At 39.2% G+C, this 20,267-nt stretch overlaps 1 non-coding gene across 1 annotated transcript; it reads left to right on the top strand.

The window, feature by feature from the left end:
- Window positions 1-16,297: 16,297 nt before the first annotated feature.
- On the top strand, window positions 16,298-16,445 carry LOC113603750 (U4 spliceosomal RNA). Its single transcript, XR_003425441.1, has one exon. It is a non-coding gene; the product is annotated as a U4 spliceosomal RNA (small nuclear RNA).
- Window positions 16,446-20,267: the final 3,822 nt, after the last annotated feature.

The raw sequence follows: 20,267 nt of genomic DNA, 5'->3' as shown, positions 1-20,267 counted from the left end.
CCGTTGGATCTAGAGTAGAAAGAATCATTTTCCATTACTATTTATAAAAGGTATCTTGTATCTTCTCTCTGATGATTTTGTTAAGACTGAACCTAGGTAAGTCTTCTCTGCTGACCCCAATGTGTGCAGACACTGTTGATCTAATTTTTCAACTCAAGGAGCTTACATCTCTCTCTCTCTCTCTCTCTCTCTCTCTCTCTCTCTCTCTCTGTCTCTCTCTCTGTCTCTCAATCACTCACTCACTCACTCACTCACTCAAATTTTGTCTTTCACACTTCACAGTAGGGAGATGTGTGAGCCCATCACTTTCAAAGAAAAGTGCTACATTTGTAAATAATCCCTACCACATTCCTTATTGGGATATTGGCCTGGCATCCAAGACTTTGAGACACTAAGATTATCGTTCACTTAAAGCCGTCACTTGTTTTGCATTCTTTCTGCTAGGACGCAGAGAATTACCTGAATCCCTGTCCTCCCATAGCAAAAGGAGTATGGGTCAAAATATTAAATGTATTTCCCTTTGGGGAAAGACACTGAATGGAAAGGGAAGCATTTTGATACAGGACTCTGCTTTCCCATTTTATTACCGTCCTGAGAAAGCCAAGGCACCTGGGTGGTTCAGTCAGATAAATATTCAACTTTAGCTCAGGTCATGATCTTACGGTTCGTGGGGTCAAGCCCCACATCGGGCTCTGTGCTGGCATCTCAGAGCCTGGAGCCTGCTTTGGATTCTGTGTCTCCCTCCCTCTGCCCCTCCCCTGCTTATCTCCCTCTCTTTCTCTCTCTCTCTCTCTCTCTCTCTCTCTCTCTCTCTCTCTCCCTCAAAACTAAATAAACATGCAAAAAAAAAAACTTTCCTGAGAAAGCCAACAGACCTTTTATTTTATAGCAAAACCATGTAATTCAAAAAACGTATGAACTGAAAAAGGTGTAAGGAAAAACTTCAGAATTAAAACCTGAGACCAAAGGGAAAAAAATCCCATTAGAGAAAAAATTATGCTAACGATAACAAAGAAAAGCAAGAACAAAATCTCATCATTATGCAAGGGTGCTAAATAATATGACACAGACTACAGATCGACTGCTGGTCCTTGAGAGTGGAGTTCACAACGATTCCATTTTGAGGCCAGCTGAATAGTTCTTAACTACTTTTCTCAGGTGGAAAACCCTGCAGAGGTTTCTTCTAAGATACCTGTCCAGCTCAATGGGAATGTTTTGTTTCTTTCTGAAAAATTCAGTACGCTCATTTAAATGAACAAATCCCCAGTTCATAGGACAGCAGAAACATGGGGAAATTATTCCTAAGCAAACTTATCATTGCTGCGATTAATCTTTAAATATTGCCATCCATCTACTTCGTTCCATCTGTGCGTACCAGATGAAGAATAATTTCTTGGCGAATGCTGCCACACAATTGTGGACAGATGGGTCAGTTTATGAGCCACCATTTTACTGACAATGGAAGTTCCTGAACAGAGGAGCCCTGATTCGACAAATGGTACAAGAGAGTCCAGGGCACTGTCCCAGAATTTAACTATGTTAAGTGAGAATTCCTGCTTGAGCATAGATTGGATGGAATTGGTTACTGGACTCAGGTACCACCCAGAGATTCTGATGTGTGGCATTGTCACACTTTTAGTAAGTAAATCGCTCAGTCATTTGAGAGAAAATGATACCCTCTCTGCTATATTAGAAACCGGGTTTTCACATGTTTTTTTTGTGAATTTGTCTCAGAATACTTTTGTAAAGTTGACACCAATTTGTCATACTACCACGCTCAGATGCCTTTATTTTCCTTGCCCACCTCTTCCTGTAAATTGGCCTGTTGAGTAAAAGACCCCATTATCTAGATACTCTGGTGCCTTTGTTTACCTCAGAATAGATAGTGCTAGTTTATAAACCCCTTTGACAGTCTTTCCTGGGACATTCTGTATAAAGTGCAAAGAGTTGTCATTTGCATTTTCTACTGTTGGTGTGAGGTGATATGTCCAGGTATTGAGTTTACAGTGGTAATATGAACTAAGTTCTTTTCTAAACTCGAGGGAGACACTCAATCATGAAGTGGCACAGTGACTCCGGTGGAATAAAACAGAGTTATCAGGATACTCTGTCTGGGGCATTCTAATGACTCTGTTGGTGACAGCTTGTCTACTGCCTGGTGGCATTAATAAAGAGCACTTTTTCTGGGGAAATTGTTATGCTGGCTTTGCTGTCATGTGATCTGACAGGGCATATGCCCTGTCAAATTGAGTCACTTTGCATTTCACTACAGACAAGCGTCTCTTGCAAAATGGCACCTGGCAGTGTCACTGCACCAATACTGGTTTATTCTCAAGAGAAACCTTTAACCAGGTGAAATAGACAATTGCATCCACCATACACAGAAAATCGAAACCAGCTCACTTACCTATTTCAGCTGAAATATTCCTAATTCCCCAATCTCAAAGCACATGTGTTTACAAGCAGTAGTACTGAAATACCTCTTCAGGATGTAGTTAATAATATCGGGAGTAAGTTCACATACATAATCCTCAGTAGAATGAAAGGGTGGCCTCATCCAGAAATTGTGAGTGTAAAGGGAGAGATTAGGCTCTCTCCAACCCTATCTTTATGTTGTGTTTTTTTTTCATTCCACATCCTCCAGGACATGTAGTATGGTCTCTAAAAGCCCTAGTTGTTTCCAAAGCGGGCACTCTCTGCCTTTTTGTTGGTAAGGGAAAAACACAAGATAAAACGAAACAAAACAAAAAAAACCACCATTGCTTTGTCAAGGTCTGCCAACCACCCATTCATCATGCAAGTCTGAACTTTGGTAATATATGGCTGTGGAGACATGATGGGTGTGGGATCGGGGATTTAGGAAGGATTCTCAGGAACAACGAACTCAAACAGGCTTCTGTTTAAATGGAACAACACTAGACTTCGTTTGATTTAGAATTAGTGACCCAGTTCAATCTTATCTGAAGTTCAAAACAGCTTATTTCATTTGTTTTTGACAATTGTACATTTTGTTATCCTATAAGGTTAATGAGAGGAAGTCAAGGTTATAATGAGAACTACAAAAGGGAAATACCACACTAAAGTCTGTTTTTTGTGGTGATGTGACCTAAAGAAAAAGCCCTTAGATTCTGACTTCTCATAAAAAGCCCATGCTTAATAACACTCACGATAGTGGTGGTTGTGAGAAAAGCTAATCTCAGAAGACTTTCTGCATAGTTTTTTGTATCAGAGAGATTGGTTGCTTTAGATAAACTACTCGGCGAGTATACATTGAAATTCTTACTCAAATACTCTGAAAAATAGCCCAGAGTAATTAAATCCTGTGTATATCATATGGCACTCTCCTGCCATTGGTCACACAGAAAAAGGGAATGAGAGAGAGAGGAGAAGAGAAAATAAAAGCCGAGAAACACTCTGGTTATAGAAGCTCATTCATTTAGCTCATTTACTTAGTTAAGTAACCAAAATGTTTACTGTGACTCATGAATGCGGTTAATTTGAAAGCCAGCAGATTAGTACGTAATGTCTGTCCAATTAAACCCAGAAGCCCAGTTCACAAGCAGCTGACATGTCATTGAGGGAGCAAAGCCGAAAGCCACCAGAAGGCGGTCTTTTCCCGGGTTTATAGCAGAAGTGGGAGAAACACAAGATTGCCAGCAGCACATAATGAAGTTCCTGCAGAATGTTCGGCAGAAAGATAGGGTTTCTACCCTTGAGTGACTACCTCTGGGTGGGAAAATTTTTCTGCATTTTCAAAAATTATGCAATAAAAATATATTAGGAAAAAAAAAACAGGGAAGAGAGTATATAAATTTGCCCTGATAGGCCGAGAGACATACTCACTTTATTCCCCTTTCCTCATAGCTCATCTCTTTCGTTGTTTGGCTGAAAACAAACTGTTCACAAGCTGCTGTACATCCTCAGCACCACCAGGATACCACAACCGGGAAGAGCGACAGGAATAGGGAATCCTCTGAAAGATCCCCTTTACTGGGGCAAAAGTTGGCTGCACTGTCCTGATATCACTTATACGATTCCTTAAACTCCTGCACAATCCTCTTACATATAAAAGGAGAATCGTTCCGAAGTTTGCTCCTCTGTGACGAACTAAACCATCCTTTCACCTGCTAAAATGAGAGAATGCATTGAGGGCAGTGGTAAAGTGGATTATCTATTAATCTAATGGATCAAGGTGTATATGGATACATGACATATTCTGTATTTGTGAGCAAACTCTAAAATTAATTGAAGGTACAATGGAGGAGAGTAAGGACAAGCAAAGAAAGAAGTATCAATTTGTACCATACTTAAAAAACAAATCCAAGAGGTATAAATCACCAGTCACCAAGTCAACCAATTCAGCCTCCTATTAATTTGGAAATAAAAAATTGAATGTTGGCTGAGCTATCCAATTCCAAGGATTAACTTAAAAGTAAACCATTCCTAGATATATCAAGTGTATTCCAAGCGAGTTTATGGGCTTCTTATTTTCAAGAGGGCAAAATCCATTTGAGAACTTAGATCCTACATACTCCTTCTTACTTTGGTTTATTTTTAGTAGAGTGTTGGACCAGATTCAAAGTTATTTCAGGAGCATATCAGAGAAAATTTGCCTAAAGAAGAGTTTGTGCCAAGTAGTCGTTAATTAAAGCAAACTGAACGAAAGCAAAAGCTCTAGTAGATAATTCTTTTAGTTGATTTGCAATTTCTTATAACCACTTTTATTTTTCATACTACCTGTTTCTCTGAGCCAAGAGCCATAAGTTTAAGCCAATTTATTTTCATCATTTGGTGTATCTGTCATTATCGTAATTTTTTCATCTGAAATATAGCTCTCTAAATTTTGGTGTTCTTATGTATATATAAATATGAATATATTTGAATGAAGTGATACACGTACACACACACACACACACACACACACTAGCACTTAGCTCAAAAGAACATAAAATCACATAACTTAGGAGTAGTAATGTTACAGCATTTTGTCCCCAGTTGACATCTTAATGCGGTTCTGTTTTCAAAATAAGGTGGGGAAACATACGTTGTAATAATTTTCAGTTCAATTCCAAACCCGCTAGAATGATGAGAGTTTCGTTAGAGCTTGATGTGTTGAAAGCGACAGTCTATAGATAGAAGCAAATTTCGTCACAAATGTATAGGAAGCAAAGGGAGACTGAATGAAGTGAAAACCCAGCAGTTGTGAGACATGCCATTCTTTCCTGAGTCAGGTCATTCTGGTCCGAACACACACGCACACACACACACACACACACACACACATGCATGCACGCACACACACACGCACAGAAAGGACGGTGTGTGGGAGATACATCCCCTTGTCCTTTGTGGCATCTGCTGACAGGATGGTTTAAAAATCTGCTGTTGCACAAATATTTTAGGAGGTGACTCTTAGGCATGATTAGGCACTTACTGTGGACCAGACAAAATATAAGAGACTAAGAGAAAAATGCTGCCATTTCATAGAGTGTACAAAATTACAAAAACGTTCCAATGTTATGTCATGAAAACTACGGAGTGTTTATATGAAGTTTAAAAAGTAATAGCAAAACCACTCACCCTTATCCTGAGTTCACTGGAAAAATTTTTGCAAAGAATAGAAATCTCCACAAACATGAGATGAACACAGGAAGCAAGTAAATACAACATGTTTTATGGGTAAGGTGAGATACAATGTGGAAAGTTATGGGAATACTGGGGACACTGAGTACCTGCGCAGATGTTTGAAACTTTTAACACGCTTTTTGTGTAAGTGCTGTTGTGACTCTCAGGTCCCACCCATTTTTCAGTCTGGATCACACTACACAGGAGGAAACTATACTCTTACTTGGCTCCCTGCTTAGAAAACACGTTGTCAGTGTAGGAAAGTGCCGAGCTAATATTTAATAATATTTAAAATTTAAATAGGTAATGCTATCTAATAAAACTCATAGTGTTTTGAAATCGGACAGTCTGAAGTGAATAAAGTGCTCCTATGGAATGCGTAAGGGGCCAGTATGATCGTCGCAAGAGTGGACGGAATTAAGGTACAGGAAGGGTGTACCTGTTAATGACAATGTTAAGAGGCACAGGAAGCAGAGGGAGATGTCAGAGGACAGGAAGTAGAAAGCAATTACGGTGACTCCTCCTCTCATTAGGAGTCAAGCAATGCTCTTGCTGGAGTGTCTTCAGCTGTTTTTTGCAGAGCTGTGGTGATTCTCTCAACTTCTGTTCCCAAGGAAATAGTTACCTTTCCCCCAAGTCATGCAGGACCTACCTACTCAGACTCTCAGCCATAGCTGCACCTCTCATTTGTAATTTAGAAGAGGCTTGCAGTTTCTGTGTGCCTACCCTGTAGGTCCACGAGAAGGCTCAACTCTGACTTGCAAGAGAATCCATTAATTCTCCAAATGAATTACCTACCCCTAGCTTGATGCTTGGAGTCAATGTCCTTCTGTGCATTTAAGAGCTTGAGTTCCCTGTATAGGGGGTTTCCGAAATCCCTGAGACAGGTCACACACTTATTTTAGTAATGGTCATCCAAGGCTCTGAGAATTCAGATCCTTGCCACATGGATCCCCGACCACTTTGTGCATATTCCAAGCCACAGCACCAAGATGGAAGTGGACTTTTGAACACCAGGATTCGTTGGGATTTTTCTGGTCAGATAATTTTTCTCTTTGGAGGTGAAGAATATGCAAAGGAATTAAATTGAGCAAAGGTGTTAAATGAAAGGAAAGGAAACCAGAAAACAGTGTTAAGTAAGACAGAATCATGATATGAAATGCTGGATCACAGATGTGAAGACCCAGAGCCGAATGCAGCATTTCCTTCATTTTACAGTGCGCACTAATGTCGACGTGAATTGTACTTTCTATCACGCCGAAAGTATTTATATTCGGGATTCTCCAGGAAAAGAAAAGAAAATTAATCAAATAGTATACTGTGAGAGCTGGAAACATCTCCTGGAACCCTCCACCTGGAAGTATACATACCGACTGGAGATAAAATGGAGATATAGATCTGATCATGTCAGATGCGAATATACAATAATAAGATACAATGCACTATTGGAACTGTGCATACAGTTTCAGAACTGAGACCGAGACCTCCACTTTTAGGTACCACTACTCTCAATGTTAATGTTTCCAGCCCAGGACTTCTGTCTTCCAAAGGGAAAAAGGGATCCCGGAGAGGGTTTCGAAGAGAGAAATATGTAACCATCAAGTTCTGCAAGATGAGTCCAATGACACTGACCCAAATTCCTTCTTAGTCAGTGTTCTTTAGGTGGATCATACAGTAGAATGTTGACACATTGGAACTCTGAAGTATCTAATGAATGAGCACCAGAAGCAAGGTCAGAAGTAGTAGTAGTATTATTTTCTACAACGCATTGACAACAATGTGCAATCTCTATCCTAGGTCACATAAACATTTTTTTTTTCCTGTGTAGATAGTGTTGTGGTTTGTCTTTGAGTGGTGTCTCTATTTCTGGAGAAATTTTATGTAGTGGTACACGGGAATATTTTTGTGACCTCTGGAATTATTTATATTTCGTTTGTTAATACTGAAGCGTCCAAAAAAGCGCTGTTAGGTCTAGTGGTCCCAGTAACACCGTTATTCTACTTCACATAATCCATGCTGCATCCCATGAATAAAATACCGACTTGTTTTCAGGTTATGCAATGTGTGAGTAGATTACAATGCTATATTGCTTACGCATGCATGAACTTGGCTTTTTCTCCCTTTTTGTTCTTTTTCGGCTCCACCCATTTTCTTCTTTGAAATCATTGCCTCCTTAATCGAGCAAAGTAAGAATACTTATATAAGTAGGGCATTGCTGCTGACACCACGCTGTTTTCGATTCCTCTGGTATGCTCTGAATAACAGAATGTACTCCCTAAGCCGAGAGAGTGTCCCTGCATCATGGTTTAGGTCCTGCCCATGCACCACCACCCCCAGGAGTTTGCACGTATTTCATGTTAAAGCTGCCTCCTTCCATAAAGAGTCCAGCTTCTCCAGAAGTGGACACTGAGTGCTGTTCTGTGCCTTTGCCATCTCGCCTTTCTAGGATGAAGGTGAAAAAAAAAAAACAGCCTCGTGAAGACAGACACACAGACCAGCTGGTGGCACCAAGGCTAATATAGTTTAAGAATTAGTCCTGATTAGAATTAGACAGTCTCAAGTTTGAACCCTGCTTGTCAGCTCTGTGACCATGGGCAAGCTATTTTATCTCCCTGCACGTCAGTTTCTTCATTTGCAAAATGCAGGTGACATCAAGACCTGTCTCAGTGTTTCTTGGGAGAATCTGGCGAGTTAGCACAGCAAACAACACATAATTGGCTCTCGGCAGTCGCGCAGTGCTGGGGTGGGATGGGCACCGGGATGGGTGGATTGCCAGGAAGCAAGATAGGGGTCCCCCTCCCTTAAAGGCATTTAGAGATTACCTCTGCTGGCTGCTCGGGAAGGGCTGGTCGTAGAGTATTATCCGATATGGGAAGGAGCATGAGAACCACATTGAAACACTTTTACCTCCTTTTGTTGAGAAAGAAGCCATTGGCCCTTTGCATTAAACTGAGTCGAGGTGAAGTGGCCAGGATTACTCAAGGTGCAATATTATCGGTACCCTCGAAGCATCAGAATCCACGCGTGCGTGCTGCTAATCCATCTTTTCTCACTGCCTCTTACTTGCAGACCCCTTCTCTACCATTCAGCCGTACACGATAGCTGGGAAGATAAATGAACTCAAAAGAAGCAGAGAACAATACTGCAGTTTTTAAATCTGTCACATTTCTTCCCCCACTTCAAATTTGACTTGACAACTACATTTATTTCACCTCGCAATTGCTACAGGTTAATAATATTGTTTTATCAGGGAACATTTATCTTGAGGAAGAAAGTTATCCTAATGCAGCAGATAACTTATCCAAGGACAAATAGAAAGGGGGCTGTGTCTTGAGGGTAATGCTAATGCCTGGCGTGCTATAAAAATAAATGAAATCTGATTAACGCTATTGGGAAGAAGAATAAGTCATAGTTCCTGTGAAATATTATTTTGCTGATTGGAACCATTTCCATTTTTTGTCAGTTCAAAACATTGTATTAAAGATGATGAGAGATGACTTTAACTGTGACAGAGATCTCAAGTCCTGTGATTAAAAGTGGTTGTTATAGGCTTGTAATCCTGCGGGTTTAGTCTAAAGTATTTTCTCCATAAATTGAAAGAGAAACACACTAAGAATTCAGAAGATTTTAATTAACGTTGTTCAAAAAAAAATTAATGAGAGTTTTAAAGGCTGGTACACTAAGTGTTTTTGATAATGAATTCAATTTATGGAAGAAATTTGCTAGCCAGTTTTGGGGATGCCAAAACAGCCTTCATCTGCACAATGTATATTTTCGTGGAAGCATTATTATTAATTACCCCGCTTTTACTAATTCACAAAAGTGAGTCCATATTCAGCTCCATTCCGATACATTCCGATAATATTAAACCAAGCATCTAAAAAGTGGCAACAAAGGCTTTTTAAAGGAGAAAAACAGACCACAAAGGGTCAGACAGGATTCTCGGGACCGTGAAACAAATGTCTTTTCAAAAATAGCTCGTTGGTGTAGAGAGTGAAAGCAGCCTGGGTCAGAAGCGAAGAGAGAACGCACAAGAGCATAATTTATTTTGGATCGGACAGCCGAAACACATCCAGTGTAAAAACCGCTCTTTCTCGTTTTTCCGTGAGCGTGCCTGCAGCACTGTGTGGCATCCTCCACCTCTGCAAGGCCAAAAGTCAGCAGTGCGGAGCACAGTGTGAGAGCCAGCACTGCGCAAAGAAAGCAGGCGATGCAGGGGTGGTTTCAGTAGTAAGTCAACCCACTAACAATGATAATGGCTTGTGTGTATGCAGGCCCTTTCTTTATGAAGCCCAGTGTGTTTTTAAAACACGATTCTGTTCATTCAAAATGCACCCCTATGATTAGGAAGGGCACAGGTTTAATTAACTCTGTTTTATGGATGAGGAAACTCACAGTATCCTGGATTGATAGGTAAATATTACAATGGGCCCCATTCGCTGTCCTTTTCTGTTGCCTGGTTAGGCCCTGGTAAGGCAACTGTAGGTCTCAACTGATCACCAAAGAGACCGGAAAAGGGGCCGGTGACGGGCGAACCAAGAGGGCGATTACAGTGACCTCAGTTGTGCATTGCGGTACCAGCCTATCTTCTGCTGAATTTCCAAGGCAATATTCCAGTGTAAAAGTCCCAATCCCAAAGACTATGCTGTTAAAAAACAAAAATAACAAACAAACAAATGGGGCACCTGGGTGGCTCAGTCCATGAAGCGTCCAACTCTTGATCTCAGCTCAGGTCAGGATCCCAAGGTCATGGGACTGAGCCCTGTGTCGGGCGTGAAGCCTGCCTCAGGTTCTATCCTTCTGCCTCTGACCCTCTTCCCTACTCATGCTCTCTCTCTCCAACACACAAAACAAAGAACCAAGATGTCAGTAACTGGGTTGTTTTAGGTCCACCCAAGCTTTGGCGTACCCAAATCACCATGGAATGGCTCTAATGTATTTTTATAAAACTTTGAGTGTTTAGTCATCAGAAAGGTGGTACACACTTGTTGAAAACTAGTCATTCAGTTTATTAGGAGTTAATTCTTCAACTGGCCCTGAAGTTTTTTAAGAAAGTGGGAAAGGAATGAGATAAGTTCAAAAGAGACAGAAAGGCAGAAAACCTGCCAACTAGCTTTTTTCCCCTCACTCTCAGGGAATCTGCAGTCTTGGTCCATTCAGCCGATGCTTTGTTTTGGGCCAGCCATTAAATAAGACCCCGCTGTGCGGGGAGGAGATTAATGCTTTTGTTGTTGTTAGTTTGTTTTGTTTTGCTGTGGGTGTGTTTCACTTACAGAATGGCATCCTCTCTGAAACTTCCGTTGGAAATACACAGTTTGTGATTATATTACCATGGGTGTGTGGGGTGCAGAGAGAGTCACAGTGTAGCCCTAAGTTGATCACTCCTTTTATTTATTTGTTATTCTTCATTATTTTATTACATAAGTTGGAGGTGTGCAACATTTTACTTTGACATGTGTATACATTACAAAGTGATCACCCCCAAAAGTCGAGTTACCATTCATCTAAGTTGAACACTCCTTATAAATATGAGAAGGTGAAGAAAGACAGTATCCAGATCGTGAACCAGATAGCTCCCCCAGCACCAAGTCATGAGGTAATTTTCGTAGTTGGTTTTTCAAACCAACTCATTTATTCATTCGCTTTTATACAACAAATACTTGTTGAGTATCTGTCATGTGGAAGGCAATATTCTAGGAGCAGCCAATATCATAGGCATGTCTCTGCTCTTATGGACTTGATAGTCTGCTTTGTAAGATGGCATCTTGCCAGCGGAACGATTCATATGCCCAGAAGCAACTCTCCTTCTGAATATGTGCAATGGCATATCCTTTGCACACTTACTTTTAATACATTGGTTTTACAACAAAGTTAGTATACTAGGTCTTCAGTTCCGAGCAGTGTTAAAGAAATGCTCCAGTGAATGGTGCCTTCCATTTTATAGTCTCTTGTGAAGACAGTCAGTATGGCATTGGCATTGGCAAAAGTGAATTTACCAGTGAATACATGGTCACTCCTATTTTTAAGTGACAACCTTTCGGTTCTGTAAAAATGTAAAATTGTTCTATCAAACTACCTGAGATCAAGCTCTGTACATTCTTACATCATCTCACTATGGCGGTGCTCTTGGAGGAAGATGCTGATGTTGCAAGAAAAAGTCCCACTGGAACCCTCCCACCAAGGTCCCCCACAAGTGTCCTCACTATTGCTCACTGGAGGGCTGTTGTAGAAGTCCTTTTAGGTCATTATAAGAAATCTCCTGTTTTTAGGTAGAAGTTTGGAAGGAAACATTATTTTCTGCAACAATTTAAGAGAAAACACAAATGCAGATTGGGAGAGGAGTAATAGATCAGTCATGGACTAATCAGGAAACAGAATCCACTTGGGAGTTTAAAATAGCGACAAGCATAGGCTGTGGGGGAGTGGGTGGTGGGAAAGCTAAGAATGAACAGGAAAAGTGAGGCAGCCCATTGCTTATCAAAGTGAGTAATGACTTGCCTCCAGGCTGGAAGGATAGAAGAAGGTTATGTTAGTGGAGCCCGGGAAGTCCATGGCTCCCCTGGGGAACTGGAGCCATGGCAGAACTGGCAGGCCAAAGCTAGAGTCACAGATGAAACATCGCCACAGTCACATCGTCACTGGAAGCGGAGATGGAGAGAACTATAAGCCCAGCATTCTCCGTCGACCCCAGCGCCAATATCCCGCCAGATACTCCCGGTTGGAAGTCAGTAGAAGCATGAGAATCCAGCCTGAGAGGGGTCTACACAGAAGAGCTGAGGAAAGGTTGAGTCATGGGTGTGAGACCAGACTGCCCAGCGCTGCCCCAGAAAAGTTAAGAGAAAAGACTCCTGCTTGTTGAATAGAGACATCTACAGACAGCTGGGAAAAGCAACTGACATCACCTTAAAAATATATATTTTTAAAAAGGAATGAAATTTGTCTTAAAGAATGATGAAAATACGCATTTGAAAGTGAAAAATATGACCTATGAAAATAAAACCACACAAAATTACCTGGGGAGGCTAGTGTCTGAAAACAAGACAGAGGTGTAAAAGCATCGCAGTTCCTTAGACCCAAAATAACCATACATAAATTTATTTTATTTTTAATCTTTTAGAATGTTTATTTATTTTTGAGAGAGAGAGAGAGAGAGAGAGAGAGAGAGAGCACGAGCAAGGGAGGGGCAGAGAGAGAGGGAGACACAGAATCTGAAGCTGGCTCCAGGCTCTGAGCTGTCAGCACGGAGCCTAATGTGGGGCTTGAACCCATGAACCATGCCTTCATGACCTGAGCCGAATTTGGACGCCCAACCAACTGAGCCACCAGGCATCCCTTTATTTTTTTTAAATTTTATTTATTTATTTTGAGAGAGAAAGAGAGAGCATGTGCAGGGAGGAGGGTCAGAGTAAGGGGGAGAGAGAATCCCAAGCAGGCTCTGCACTGTCAGAGCTGGACCCAGGGATCCATCTCACGAAACGTGAGATCATGACCTGAGCTGAAATCAAGAGTCAGAGGCTTAACCAACTGAGCCACCCCGGCGCCCTAAAACCATGCATAAATTTTAAAAGATCGGTTACAAGATAAACATAATCAAACTCCTCCCTGTATTACATTTATTAATTTTTTTCACTTATAAAAAAATGAAGTGGATAAAAGTGGAGATGAAAACACTACCCAAATCTTTATGGGAGGAATGAAAACAACTTTTAATAAAGGCTACTACATCTGTTGTTTCCGGATGGCGATACTCCATATAATTAATACATTTTCTTCATTTGTGAAGAATGTTAATAAAACTCTGTAGTAAAATTCCACTAATGGTATTATTTTTTATTTGAAATTTTGTTTGTACCCTTATGTAATTTTGTTTGGAATCACCTGCAATTTAAAAAGGGAATAGCTAACTTATGCTTATAAATATCAAAGTGATAAAGTGTATTAACATAAAATGGTAAGGGGCGCCTTGCCAATTTGATGGAATATTATGAACTATGGATATTTATAACAGCGAATCCTTATATGTTACAGAGTCAGAAAAAGCAAGAAACCAAATTATGTCGTTAAAGTATACCCACATATGTATAAAAACAAATATGCGACATGAAAAGACAAAATATTTCAAATATATGAATCATTTTTAATATTATTAATGTCATTAAAGGCAAGGCAGTTTGTTTTCTTCTACTTTCCAAAATTAGCCTAAGGGTATGTACTATTTTGGGGCGCCTGGGTCAGTCGGATAAGCGTCTGACTTCGGCTCAGGTCATGATCTCGCGGTTTGTGAGTTCGACTGTAACAGCCCAGAGCCTGGAGCCTGCTTCAGATTCTGTGTCTCCTCCTCTCTCAGCCCCTCCCCTGCTCATGCTCTGTCTCTCAATAATAAATAAATGTTAAAAAAAAATTAAGAATATGTAGTATTTTATGATTTAAATAGATTTGGGACAAATTCTTAATAGGTTAAATGTGTGGAGTCCGTAATGTGATTTGGCCGTGTTCGTAATCATCTGACATGAATGAACTCATTTGATCCTCTCAACAAATTTACAAGGAGCATATTCCCTTCACCCCATTATGCAAATAATAAAACAGAAACCTAGAAAGCGTTGGCACCTTGCAGATGATCACACAGTTACGGAGTGGCAGATCCAGGGTTTGGGCCCAAGGGAGCTGACTCCGGAACTCAATAAACAGTGGCATAGTACCTCCTCAATCAAGAAGGTGGCATGCAGATTGAAGAATTTTAGTTCTTAAAAAGTTCTGTGGATCACAGGTTCTCATCCTTGCCTGTGATAACTTGATGGGCTATGGAAAGTCGTTTGATAAGTGCTCACATTATTTCTCTGATGCAAAGTGAGTCTTTTCAAGCACCGTTTGTTTAACATTAGAGCTCAGTGGTTTTCCCCTGTCCAGGCAGGTGTGCTTCTATAGCCTCCTGCTTGTCCTTGAGCTCTGAGGAGCTATCACCCTTGTTTCCTGGAAGTTGAGGTATTTGTGTGTTCAGACTGTGAAATCAGAGACAGTCGGTTTCTATGGGAACCAGCTTTACTTAATCCAAAAGGGCAGCGAAGAGGAATTTGTAAATGTTATGGAGGGAAGAACTATCCTCAGTTTGAAACACTGTTTCTTTTACCTCCTTTTTTTTTTTTTAATTTCACTTTCAGAAAGTTCTCCTTTTAATCCTCTGCATTTGAAGGAACTGCAACATCTTTACCTGAGCGATTTAGCAAACTTTTTTGTTATCTGTCTTCACAATGTCTAAAACCAAGGAGCGCTGTCTTTTCACAGATTACAGGGCGACACGTGCTTGTGTTTTCCTCAGCCCCAGAAGTGGGCATCGCAGTTTTGGAATATATACATTAGATTACTTTCACAATGGTCTTGAATCTTTGGGTAAACACGGGGAGAAGGGATGGAGATTGGCAATTGGAAAAGCTGGTGTTATTAGTCTGTTTTTTCTCTCTGGGTATCTGGGTTTTCTCGGCAGCTCAAATTGGATTGTAATTCAAAAATTAAGGGAAGAACACCATTGCATCATATTTTAACCCCAAATTGTATATTTCTATTCACTGTTGGGTCTTTAAACTATATGAGAGCAGTATTTTCTTTTAACCTACCTTGGAGAAATCTTTAAAAAGTTTTAAAGTAAATGATATTATCTTCTGTAGAAAGCAGTGCCTGACAAAGTATCTCAGGATTACTAGGAATTATACTTTCGGTACACCTTATTATGAAAATACTTAATATGTTGAAAAATAATGTCTTGTGTGCATGCTGTCAACACACACAAAAAAAACATGAAGGATTTATCATAATCCAGTCAGTTCCTGAAATGAAGGGGGTTGGTGGCTAGATGTGAATACTTTCAAAAGGTTTATTGCAGGGATCAAAAATATCATTAACAATATGAAAGTAATGTTTTTCAAGGAACACTCTTTTCCAGTCATCCTTTCTCTAAACTCTTTGCAGCTTGGCATAATGATGTTTAAGAGAAGAGTCATGCAGATGACTTCATCATGGCATGAAATCAGGGTATAAATTATTTTATCATAAGATGGAATTAAAGAGAAGACTAGAAATGTATCAGCTTATCAATAAATAGGACTGGGTGTGAAACTTTCAATATAGAGGCATACATAAATGTAAGATTACACAAACAAGACAAAACAGGACATCTTTATTACCTTCTACGCACAGAGGACCATAACTTAAGGCTTCTAGTAACCTTAGAGAATTGAATGTCCCCTGACTTAAAACCTCCCAAATCTCTATTTCTGTGATAACGTTTTGTAATTGTCGAAAAGGACTAGTCAATTCCTCTACTCTACGGTGAGCCCATCCCTAAACCCTCAATAGTTGTACATATTTCCTACAACGTCTACCTCTTGAAGATTAAAAAAGGGCTCTAAAGGACACCTGGATTCACTATGAAGCAGATTTCAGTGTGTTCCATCCTTTTTGGACCCTTTCCCAAGGGATTTTAATTACTAAAGTGCCCCAAGCATGTTTGCTTTTCCATGATTGGTTTTCAAAAGAGTAGCACTGTCCTTTACTGTCCTTTGAGAGACAGAATGACAGTGACAGTGCTTTTCATCATTTGAGAACTTCAAACAGTACAACCTAGTTTTCAGGTCCAAGCGTATGCTGGTATTACTTATTGCAAAAATGCTTTCCAAGCTTTGCGCAGTGGCAGTGTCGTAGCCAATGAGGTTTATCCGAGAAGCGATTACTTGCTAATTAAAAACTTTTCCCAATACCCTGCCATGACGACTTGAAAAATGCTTTCCAACGTATAGTCATAGCACAGAAATGGGCACCTGCTAAAAAAAATTGTAAAAGTCAACTAATACAGAAAGAATAATCATCTCAGAAGGTTAAGAAATTTTTCTTCAAATAATAAAGGTCACCAGTGTAAGTAACCTACCCACAAAAAGATTCAAATTGATATCACACAGGACGCTTAAATTATGTCATCGTGACTAATTCTAGATTTTCTTAACTTGTTGCATTTGTTTTAGTGTTCTTATTTTGTGCATTTGTATTCCTAGATTGTATACATTTTTAATTAGCATTGCTATCTGGCTACCTTTAATATGGTCTATGGCTATCCTTCTAATTATCTTCTTACAACCATTATCAGCCTTTTAAATTTTCTCTGATGTCAGTTTGAAAAGTGACAATACATTTAGGGTTAACTATTATTTCAGCCATTTTGATTACACACTTTGCCTTCTGACCTTCTGAAAATCACCTGACCCTTACTTAAGACCTTTGCATAATTACCTATCCAATTTTCTTATCTCCCTCTTCCTTTATATGCTTTTTTCTTCCCTTAAAGTTACTGAGCGCAGTATAGTTGTGGTCATTGCCAAAGTCATGGCGACCTTGTTAGGACTCTCCCCAAAGTCCTCACAAGATAACCAAATTAATGACTTAATGCTTTATCTTAGTGTCCAGTCATTCCTAAATCTACTGTTATGCCATTTTTGTTCTTTAACAAAGTGTTAATTAACTTGACCAACTTTTCCTTTTATTCATCATTTAGGACAGAATAAGAACCGCACGAAGTGTTTAATTCATATACTTCATTATGTAGACAGTTCATTTACATGAGCATGATCATTTTTCTATCCCATGAACGTATTTACTACATTCAGAATCTCTCCACTTTTTCTAAGGAACATAGTCACATTTGCATTAAAAAAAAAGTTGAAGTCCACAACAGTAGACTGTATGATTGTTAAGATTTTTTTCGGATATGCCATTTATACTCATGATACCTGGAAGACTTTCTGAAGCTAATCTCTAAGCTGATGGTTCTAAAAGTATGGTCCTCTGACATCTGGGGATCTCTGAGACGCTTGCAAAGGTCCTCAAACTCAAAGAAAAACTCATAATAGCCAGATATTACTTGCCTTTGGACTCTTTCGACATTTGCAGGAATGAAGAAAAGCAGTGGTAGTAACTGCTATGCCTCGTCCTGTGTTAAATTGTACTAGGAGACATTGCATTCCTTTAAGATCGTCCATAGAAATTTTCCCAAAAAATCAATAAAGGGATTCCGCACCTCAAGAAAACTCTAACGGTATCTTTTGCCAATGATAAAATCTGAGCTTTCCAGTAAAACTTAGAATTTTGAAAAACTTGCATTGGCCACCATAAGCCTCACAGAGTTCCAATCAAGCTTATAATTCTCTCATGTAATAATAATAATTAATGTGATTTTGTCAGTGTTGTAGGCACTTGGCAGATCTGCATAATTCAGTGAAACAATATTTTCCAAATGACCCAATGTTTGATATTATAAACTCACATGGTAAAAGTTCCATTCAAAGGGTAAGATAGACCAAAACATTTTAATGTGACAGATATGATTTCGTCATCCACATTGTTACTAATGTTTAAGAAACTGCCATTTGTCTAGTTTGGATGTTCATTCAAAGAAGAATATGTACAATTATCTGAAGGTTATCTATTCAACTGTTTCTCCCTTTTTCGATTACATATCTCTGTGCAGCTGGGTTTTCTTCATATATTTCAATCAAAACGACATATATCCCAGTAGACTGAACATAGAAGTAAGTATCAGAATTCACGTTTTATGAACACATTATATATGTCATATGTAATGATATAAACCACATACATATAAGTTTAATAATTTTTAAGTGTGTAGAGGGGGTCTTGGGGGGCAGGGGGGAGAAGAAAAAAAAGAGTTGAAAACTGCCACTCTCAACATTGGTTTGCCCGAGTCTGAGTTCTGAGCTCTTTCATTCCTGGGTAGTCTCATGTAGTTCTGTGGTTCTCAATGGCATCTTTGATTGGATAACTCACAAGTTCATATATCCAACCCTGGCTTCACTCTTTAACTCCAGACGTAAATGTACCACTGCCAGCGAGCATTTCCGCTTGAACACCTGACAGGCATCGTGAAATTAATGTTGTCGAAACCTAACGCCTGCTGTTCCACTCTAAACCCATTCCTTTCCCGACCATCTCTATTGCAGTAACTGGTAACTCCAAGTCTCAACTGCTATGACAAAAACCTTGTCTTCACCCTTGACTCCTCTCTTCTCTCATTCAGTTAGTCCAACTCAGCAGGCTTATCAACTCATCTGTGTTCACATTACATTCTAGATCTGTTTAGTTCTTACCGCCTCTGCTTCTACTGCCCTGGCTAAGACCACATCATCTCATATGTAGATCATTTCAGTTCATCTCTAAACTGAACTCCCTTTCTACATGCTTGCCTCCTCGATCATTCAGGATAAGCTCTGTTATATTACATCACCAAACATTGCCAAATCCAAACGTTGCCAAATGTTTGGTGTTCTCTCTCTCCCTGTACATATACATATATATATATATACATATATATATATATGTATATATATATATGTATATATACACACACACACATACATATACATATATAACATGTATATGTATATGTGTATATATATGTATATACATATATGTATATATATGATGTATGAAATATGATATATATTAAGTATATGTAAATATACATAATTTATAGATCCCACAATATATGTAGATCTCCAAGTAAGAATATAGAGAGAGATCTCTAGTGGATTTCACAACCTAGATTAAATTCTCTAGCAGAGTAGTGACAGGCATGGCTTCTGCTCACAAATCACTAGCCAGAACTGGTCATATGACACTGTCCAACCACACTGAGGCCAGGATGAACCATCCTTACAATGCCTGGAAGGCAGAGACCCATAAATATTAAGTGACTGGCATGAGAATAAAAAGTTCCTAATTTACAGGCAGGAAAGGAAAGATGAATTTTCTTTGACCACAAACAAGTAATCTCTAAGTGGTTTTAAACTTTGTCCAATAAATTCATCTATAGTGAAGTGGGTTTTTTTTGTCCCAGAAATGCTTTATCTTTTGAAGGCATAGTTTATAAATAGGCATAAAGCAGAATAATCTTTAAAAATGTGTAGTGTTACATAAATGCAGCTAAAAATATGAAAAACAAGCCATCTTATTTTTCAGAACTTATAGTTAATTTAAGATTTTGTAATTATGTGGTAATTACATGGTATCACAATCTTTGATAGATTTCATGCTTAATATATATACATATTTTTCATATATTTCATGCTATGTATATGCATATGTGTAAATATATTTCATATATTTATATGAAGCCAAAGGAATATATAACCATAAAATCTACCCATTTTAAGTGTACAGTTTGATGATTTTTAGTAAATTTGCGCATTTGGGCAACGACCAGCACAGTCCAGTGTTCGAACACTTCTATAACCTTACAAAGTTTCACATGACCTTCTAGTCATTCTCTGCTCCTACCCTGAGCCCTAGGCAGTCACGGATCTACTCTCTCTTTCTATAATATTACTTTCTCTAGGAAGTTAGAATTCTTGGCATTCCCTATGCCTATCAACAAAAAGATGGATCCCTAAAACTTATAAACATATATCTCAAAGGAACAGGACATAGTTGTCCTCAACAGCATCTGAAGGCAAAATATGGAGAAATTGGTCTACCCAGGTGGAATCTTATTTAAACATGGAAAGAGCTTCTTAACCTAGGGAAATATTTTTTTTAAGCCTTACATAAGGTAACTAAGAAACTCATATGGAAAAAAAAAA

The sequence above is a fragment of the Acinonyx jubatus genome, chromosome B4, assembly GCF_027475565.1.
Source record: "Acinonyx jubatus isolate Ajub_Pintada_27869175 chromosome B4, VMU_Ajub_asm_v1.0, whole genome shotgun sequence".
In the NCBI taxonomy this organism is placed as follows: Eukaryota; Metazoa; Chordata; class Mammalia; order Carnivora; family Felidae; genus Acinonyx; species Acinonyx jubatus.
This window is presented reverse-complemented; position numbering and strand designations above follow the sequence as displayed.